This window comes from Mustela erminea, chromosome 2 (assembly GCF_009829155.1).
Source record: "Mustela erminea isolate mMusErm1 chromosome 2, mMusErm1.Pri, whole genome shotgun sequence".
Classification (NCBI taxonomy): domain Eukaryota; kingdom Metazoa; phylum Chordata; class Mammalia; order Carnivora; family Mustelidae; genus Mustela; species Mustela erminea.
Window position 1 is genome coordinate 122,844,582 of NC_045615.1, and position 8,651 is coordinate 122,853,232.

General features: G+C 36.2%; 1 pseudogene; it reads right to left on the reverse strand.

The window, feature by feature from the left end:
- Positions 1-1,553: 1,553 nt before the first annotated feature.
- Positions 1,554-1,766, reverse strand: LOC116585350 (annotated as a pseudogene).
- Between the last annotated feature and the right edge of the window lie 6,885 nt (positions 1,767-8,651).

The window sequence follows — 8,651 nt, forward strand, 5'->3', positions numbered from 1 at the left end:
ATCAAGGTAAATGTATTTTGGGGGCACATAGGTAGCTCAGTCATTTAAGTGTCCCTCTACCCCTCACCCACTCATGTGTGCATGTTCATGTTCATGCTCTCTCTCTCTCTGTCTCTCTAAAATAAATGAATAAAATCTTTTTTTTTTTTTTTTTAAGGTAAGTGTACTCTTAATCCTCTTCACCTATTTCACACATCTGCTCACCAATCTCCCCTCTGGTAACCATTTTTTGTTTTTTTATAGTTACTTTTTAAACTAAATATAGAGGATTTATTTTGTTTCTGCAGTAAAACTGAACTGCTCCAAGTTTAGTGCCAGAAACCTTAAATAATAAACTCAACTCTAATCGAACTATGTCCAAATTCCTTAATCTTCTGAACCATCAATAAAATAGTAGTAACACCAATGAGAGTAAAAAAAGAGGGTAAGTTGACTATGTAATTATGTTAAGTAGTCTGTTTCATTACAAAATTGATTTGAAATAATGATACCTTATTTTGAATTAAATATATTAATATGAGTTTTTATGATGAAAAATTATCCTTAAATTTGGGTCCTTTTAAATATGTTAGATACGTTTATACTCTCAACCGAATTTGATGAATTCTATGATACATCCATTGGGTTCTATAAAAGAAAATGTTAAGATAGGTTTGCAGTTTATTGGAGGTCATATCTGTAAGAGATAAGGGCAGACTGGATTCAGAATATGATACAAAAAGGAAAACTGTAAAAAGAAAAGGAGTTAAAGAAGTAGGATAGAGCAGGGAGACTTTCTAGCCATTATACAGATTGGACAGTGTTGGGCAACCCAACTGGGAAGTCCAAGACAAAGATTATTCGTTAGATCAGACTTCTGTTGGAAACCAGAAGACAAGTCATCTACATATGACCAGGCATTGGCTTGGCTCCAAAAGTGAGATGGATAGGCTACCTGTGTGGCTCAGTCGTTAAGCATCTGCCTCTGGCTCAGGTCATGATTCCAGGATCCTAGGATCAGTCCTCAGGTCGGGCTCCCTGCTTGGTGGAGAGCCAGTTTCTACCTCTCCAACTGTCCCTTCTTTGTGTTCCCTCTCTCCTCACTGTGTCTCTCTCTGTCAAATAAATAAAAATCTTAAAAAACAGAAAACAAAAAACAAGTGAGATGGATCCTGAAAGCTCTTCAGGTAGAGTCTTTCAGCTAATAGAATTCCTTTCAGGTGAATGACAAGATTCTCTCCTGAAGCAAGATTACAGCGAAGATTCACTTCCATGGCTACCACAGTCCAAGTCTTATGCCATGTAGATCCATCTCTGATTATATGTTTGACATGCAGCTTTTCCATGACTAATATCCATCCCCCCCAATAAACGTCTTCTTATTGAATTTTATGCTTCAGGCTGTTTGATTAAACACATTCAAATCCAGTCCCAGAAGTATAACCAGTTCCTGTACATTCATCCTGGTTAATTATTCTTTGTTGTTTTTTACACCTTTATTGAAATATAGTTCACATACCATAAAATTCACCCACTTAAAGTGCACAGTTAAATAGATTTTTGTATACTCATAGGTTTGTGCAAACATCACCAAAATTTATTTTCAGAACATTTCCAATATACCTTAAAGATACCTTGTACCCATTAGCAGCAATCTTTATTTGTGTGATCCCCATCCCCAGGGGAACACCAGTCGACTTTCTGTCTTTATGGATTTGGCATTCTATTAGCAATAATCGCGCCTCGGATAAACCTCATTGGCTACGATACTGCCACTGCGCAAAGCTATGGATTTGGCATTCTAGACTATTCACATAAATGTAACCATGTAATCTATAATCTTTTGTTCTGACTTTTTTTCACTTGACATTCTGTTTACAAAGTTGATTTACATTGGAGTGTGTATTTATACTTCATTTTCTTTTCATTGTCTAGTACTCCATTGTACGGATATACTTATGTACATACTAACACTAGCTCTATGGTTACTATTTGGAAGAATTGATACATTACTTTCCAAAGTCACCAGCAATGTGAAACATGTCTACATTTTCCACTTTATCACCAAAAAATATTATGTGTGTGTATACACACACACACACACACACACACACACACACATATATATATACTTTAGCCATCTTTATAGGTATAAAATATCACAATATGATTTTCATTTGTATTCTTATAATGGTTCATGGTATTAAGCATATTTTCATATGTTTATTGGTAATTTGTAAATCATAGTTGGGGAAATACCTATTTCAATCAGTTGCCCACTTTTTAATTAGGTCCTTTGTCTTATTGTTTAGTGGCAAGAGTTTGTTATATATATTCTGGATATTAGGCACTTATAAGACATACTTTTATTTACAAATATGTTATCCTTATCAATGACAACACTGTGTTGATTACATTAGCTCTGGAGTAAGTTTTGAACTCAGGGAGTGTGAGTCTTCCAACTGTGTTTTCTTTATTTTTAAATTGTTTTGGTTATTCTGGGTTCCTTGTATTTTCATATAAATTTAATAAAAACTTGTTGATTTCCAAAGAAATGCCTGTTCTAATATTAAGTCCTAATTGTTGAAATTTATAAAGGTTATTCTATATGGCAAAGGCTTTTCAGGTGTGATGAAGGATCCTAAAATGGGAAAATTATCCAGATTATCTGCATACACTCTAAATGCATTCACAAAGATCCATTTAAAAGCAAAGCAGCAGGAAGTTACATACACAGAAAAGACAATGTGAAGATGGAGCAAAGAGGCTTTTGAAGATGTTAACTTTGAAGGTTGGACAGATGTAACCACAAGCCAAGGAATGTTGGCAGCCACCACATGGTGGAAGAAGCAAGGAACATATTCGTTCCCAGAGTCTCCAGCAGGAGTGTGATCTTGCCAAAACCTTGACTTTGGTCCAGTGAAACTTATTTTGAACTTCTCTAGCCTACAGGACTGTGAGAGAATAGTTTCTATCATTTTAATTCACCTCGTTTGTGGTAATTGTTTACAGCAGCCTGAGGATACTAATATTAATGGTTTCTGAGGAAGGGTAGTCTGAGATGGTGATGTTTGTGTAAAGATCAATGCTGTGAGGAGCCAATGGGTAAAGAAGTCAGAAGTTGGAATTAAGGACAGACTGAGCAAGATTTTCTCTAAGATTTTTATTTTTACTCTTTAATTCAGACTTACATTCACAGGGAAGTGGCATTTGATCTGAGTCTTGAGAAAACAGTTTAAAATATTACAGGAAAGGGAAATAATATATGTAAAGGCTTGAAAGCATGAAAATTTAAGAGTACTCTAGGATATTAAAAGATTTAATACTGTTCTGCATGCACCTATCAATTAGAAAAAGTTAAAAGCAAAATATGCCCTTTGGTATATGATAATGTTAAGCCATAAAACATATATACAGCAGTTCTTTTTCAGCTTGGAAGTCTACTACTTGCATGGGAGAAAAGTGATCTATAACCTGAACCCAGATGATTAACTGGTGTCCTTAAAAAGGTAAGGGCTCTTCTTGGCAGGAAAACTAGAAGTTATTTCATTTGATTAGGAATCATAGTGAGGCTAACATCTTACCACATATTCAGCTGCATTCTGATTCATTTCCATGGGGTATTAAAGAAAAAAAAAATTAGCAGCAGTTAAGTTCTCAGTTTAAGGTCCATAACAATTCAGTTGTTGTAAACTAGACATTTATCTATCTATCTATCATCATCTGTCTATCTATCATCTACCTATCTATCACAACTATCATCTATCTATCTATCTATCTATCTATCTCATCTATCTATTTACCTATGGGTTACTGTACCTCATTCTTAGTGAATAATTGAAGTTCATAGTTGATTTACTCTTTCTGGTATTTATACAAGTATTATTATTCCAAGTTTTTCATGATGATATACATACAAATGATAATGGAAATATTTATGGGGCACCTGCGTATCTCAGTTGGTTAAGCATCCATTTCTTGATTTCGGCTCAGGTCATGATCTCCTCTGTGAGATCATGTGAGATAGAGTCCTGCATTGGGCTCTGCACTGTACATGGAGCCCGCTTAAGATTCTCTCTCTCCTCCTTCTGCTCCTACCCCACCCCTATTAAAAAAAAAAAAAAAAAAGAAATATTTAGAAGGGCTTAATATAGTCCAGGCATTTTAGGAAAAAAATCACATGTATGATCTTATTTCATTTTTATAGCAATAAATATTATCTCCTTTTCACAGATGAGGAGACCATCTGTATTTTACTTTCAAAATGGAAGCAGAATATTTAATATATTTATAACATTATTTGAAACGTTTTAATTATTAGTAATATAAATAGATTAAAAGAACACAGGGCTAAAATAAACCAAAGGGTCAGTTTTTATGAAGCAATATTAGAATGTTAAGCATGTTGGAAAGCACAAGTACAGGCTTGTATTATTAGAATATTAGAATTGTGTATGTCAAGAGCTAAGATACTAGAATTGTGTATGTCAAGAGCTAAGTGGAGTGAATGTCCATTTCAGAGTGGTAAGCACACAGTCAGATACCAGCAGAGGCAAACAAGCTACTATGACATTAAGACTCAATGATTACATTTAGGTGATATCATTGAGTTGGGTTCCATGACAACTTATGGTGTAAGTTCTCCCTTTAATTACGAGCAGACATCAGAGCCCCTAGATAATTGTTTTTGCCATGGGCATCGTGAATAAGAAAGGTCAACATCTAGATGGAATAAATGTTTCTTTCTGTTAGCACAAATCTCTGTTCTCTCTAGAATGTAAAGTATTGGATATAATCCACCCATCACCAAGTGTCTGACTATTTTTCTCAAGAAAAGGTGATAGTTAGAGAGCTTTGTTTCTATCTCTATTGTTGGAAAGTGACACATTCAGGAGTTAAAAAAAAATGAGTTCTTGGGAGGGTATGTGCTTTGGTGAGTGCTGTGAAGTGTGTAAACCTGGTGATTCACAGACCTGTACCCCTGGGGATAAAAATATATGTTTATAAAAAATAAAAAAATTAAAAAAAAATGAGTTCTTGCTGCTGGGTTTATTTCACAAATGCCAATGCAAACTCTTTTCATGGGTCTATTATGCCAGCGGTAAGGTTGATTACGTCAGGTCATTTCTCCTCCTATACAAATTAGAGAATCAAGTTCACAACTAGAAGCACTGACCACTGGTGCTTTCAGGTCACCTGTAAATGGAGCTGTTGACAATAACCCAGTTTTGTAACCCTGCTTACAGTGGCAAGCATGCCATTGGAAACTAATGGATGCCAGAAGCTGTAAGTTCCAAACGGCCCCCATAATTTTCAGTAGTTTGATCTAGTTCAGAAGCTGTGCCAATCACTCAGATGACCTCGGGATCATTACCATCTAATTGTAGTAAGAAAACACATCTATTAGTGACATGACATATCTCACTGTGCTCATTTAAGAAAATAGATGGCACTCTGATTCCAAGAAGCTTCCTATTCCTTCCCTTAAAAATGCTTACATCAGCTTGCTTAAGAGTCACTTATATCCCCTAACCCCATAATACTCTGTTCATGAGACCTATTTTGAGTGAATGTGCCTTTGGATCATACACTCTCCTTCTCTATTCTCTGGCCATTGAATGCATTACTTGTTTGCCATTAAATACTATCTGGTTATTCAGCAAATATTGAGAAGGAAAAAAAAAAACATGCCACTTTGGTAACACTATGATGCATTGGTGGTCCATTTTTGACTAGCATTAACCTTTAGGTAAGTGCAGGCTGTGAACCAGGCCTGAGTTCCTTCCGCTACCATTTGGCTGGAAGAAACCCTTACTACCTTTATTAGCTATAAGTTGAAGAGTCATCAGTGTCATAGAAATTGTTGACAAGTTGTCTTTCTCTTCTTATCATGTACCCCTTAACCATGTGATTCTACAGGTTTTATGATTACCAGCTCATGGTGTGCTGGTAATGGTCAGTCTTATGGTCACTTGGTATTCCAAGATCAGCTCTTTTTGCTGCTCTTACACCCCAAAGTAAGATTCTGGTCTGATTTTCTTTACAGTCAGAAGCTGTAGATGATGACAATCTCCTTAAAATTTGCAAAATCTGCAAACATGTTCCTTTCATAATTTGCTTAAATTAGCAGTGAGATCCCCTTAGCTTATACTTTTCCTTTCACAAGGCTTCCACTGTAGTAAAAATAAGCCAGTCCACCTCAAACTTTTTAAAATAATCCCTTCCCTGTGCCTTTGAAGTGACACAGCTACCACATATCCCAGCACCTAACTTTTTTACCTTGATTTCATCCCAGTTAACAAAAGGTGAAAGCTTTAATAATCATGATGCCACAGTATACCAAATGTTAGCACTGCCCCCCTACTGATGTTGTCCTGCTACCCATCAGGAAGGTAGGAATCCATTCCAATATCTCATTCTGAGGGCCTGATTTTGAATTTGATCCTCCAGAAGGTAGAGCCAGAGGTAGGGTCTTACATGCTATTTCTTTATAAGGACATATAATTTCACACAGCAAAAGTGAAGAGCAAGTGGAGTACAGCCTGTAAGGCTTGTCATGTCTCCATCCCCTCTCACTGACCTTTTCAAAGAAACTTATAATTAATTGCTTTATGCCTCCCTCTAGAATTAATTGAAAGACTCTTCAAGGTAGGAACCCTGTCTTCTGCGAGTTACATCCCAAGAATTAAGCAGAATACCTGGGTTGTTATGTTTAATAAACATTTTGTTAAATGAGTAAGTATTAGGGTTATGTACAAGGTTTTCAAATGAGTGGCATCATAAAGCCGAATGTGCAAAAAAGAAAGCCCTCTTGTGTGGGAAGAGAAACTGGGTGAGGAGACAGGAGGGCAAAGACAGATCCAGCCACTGAAAGAAGAGCTGTTGTTGAAGCCAAATTCCTATCACAAAGGAGTCATGCAAAAATTGAGCCCTGGTGCTTATTTAAGGCAAAGGAGTAAGAGTCAAAAATACTCCTCCTGTCTTATTTTCTCTTATCTCTCCACCAAAATAGAGAATGGTGGGTGCACTGTGGGCAGCAACTTGAATGCTCGAGTGTTCCTAGGGAAGGATGAAAAAGCAAAGGAAAGAACTCGTAAATTACTCTGGGAAGATGAACTCCTGGAGCTGTTGGAGCCTTTTGTTGCTAATAAAAATGTGCCAATGAAAGCTTAGGAGAGCTGTGTGTTGTCCCGCTGAGAACCAAACCACTCCATTTAACTTGCCTTGCTAGGGGAGCTAAAGCTGTTTATAGTAGGCTCATTGGAGAAACAAACCATTTTAGCATTTCTCAGTGTTTCCATGCCTAAGAACTGTTGTCACAAGTCTACAGGACCTTCCAGTTAGACACGTGCCATAGTCATTGCATTAGCTAGTGCTGCTTATGGAGTTCAGCCTAAAAGTCCTTTTCAAATGGGGTATTGCCTCTCTTTCTTGAACATGTCTTAGGGTTCACGTGAAAGCTCTCTGATAACACAAAGATTTTAAAAGATAAGTTGGCCAGTATTTATTCAAGAGGCATGTCACCTTGGAAGTCTAAATAGAAAGAGTGATATTTACTGACTGGGCTTTGAAATGTAATATTGCAGTATAAAATCGGCCACTCCTGGTTTGCTTTAAGTTGACTGAGACTAACAAACTACTTAGACCTCGTCTTTGTGAAATTTCTAAGACCCACCATTTTACTATTCCACTCCACAAACAAGATTAGAGTTTCCTGTCCTCCTATTTTCTTCTGTTTAGACCTCTCATGCTATCATATTTTTTCTTCTTTGGTAAACTCTAAATTCTTTCATATTTGGACCCATATCTTATTCATCATTGTATTCCCATACCTAATGTGGTATTTTCTAGAGACATATAGGTGCTTAGTAAGTACTTACTGAGAAAATAAAGGAATAAATATCACATGCATAGAGTCCTGACCACTAGTGCAAAAGCATTCAATATTAATTTTATTTCTTTCACCTGCAGAAGAAATTGTTTTCCATAGGTTTCTTCCAAGTACTTCTTAACCAGTTACTCAGTACAAAGCTTCATTCCTCTGGCTTTATGGCTTTAATCCTTGGTATTTCTGGCTAAATGTATATTCTATTATGCAATATAATATTTTAAGCTGCTGCTTTTCAAAGATTTTTAACAACTGAATCCTTTTGCTGTTCTTGCTGAAGTGATTGTCACTTGCTCAAAGGACTTAAACATACACAGTCCAGCTTCCTCCCACTGCTTTTTAACAAACTGCTCCCAATATATATACCAATGACCAAGAAATATAATAAGAATGAATATCACACAAATGAAGGGTGAAGAGGTTCCATGTTGAGAAGAGGGGCAAAATAGAAGCAAAATTTTAATCTGTAGCTTGTGCTGTTTCTGCTTCTCTTCTCAAGATTCTCCATAACAGGCAAAAATTTCTCAAACAAACCTGAGCTTCTGAGGAACTCAGTAAACTTCTTGCCATATTCCTTTGGAAGGATCAAAAACAACACCCGATTTATAACGATAAAGTGTTTCAAAAGTTTATAGGTAACTTACTTGTTTGAAATTCAAAATGCATTTTGCTTGGAGGAATAGTTTATCTATCTTGGTTATGTTCCCACACTAGCTCACAGAAATCTATTTATCCTCTTAAATGCCAGAAATACAGTGTGGTTTACATAGCACTACAGAATCTG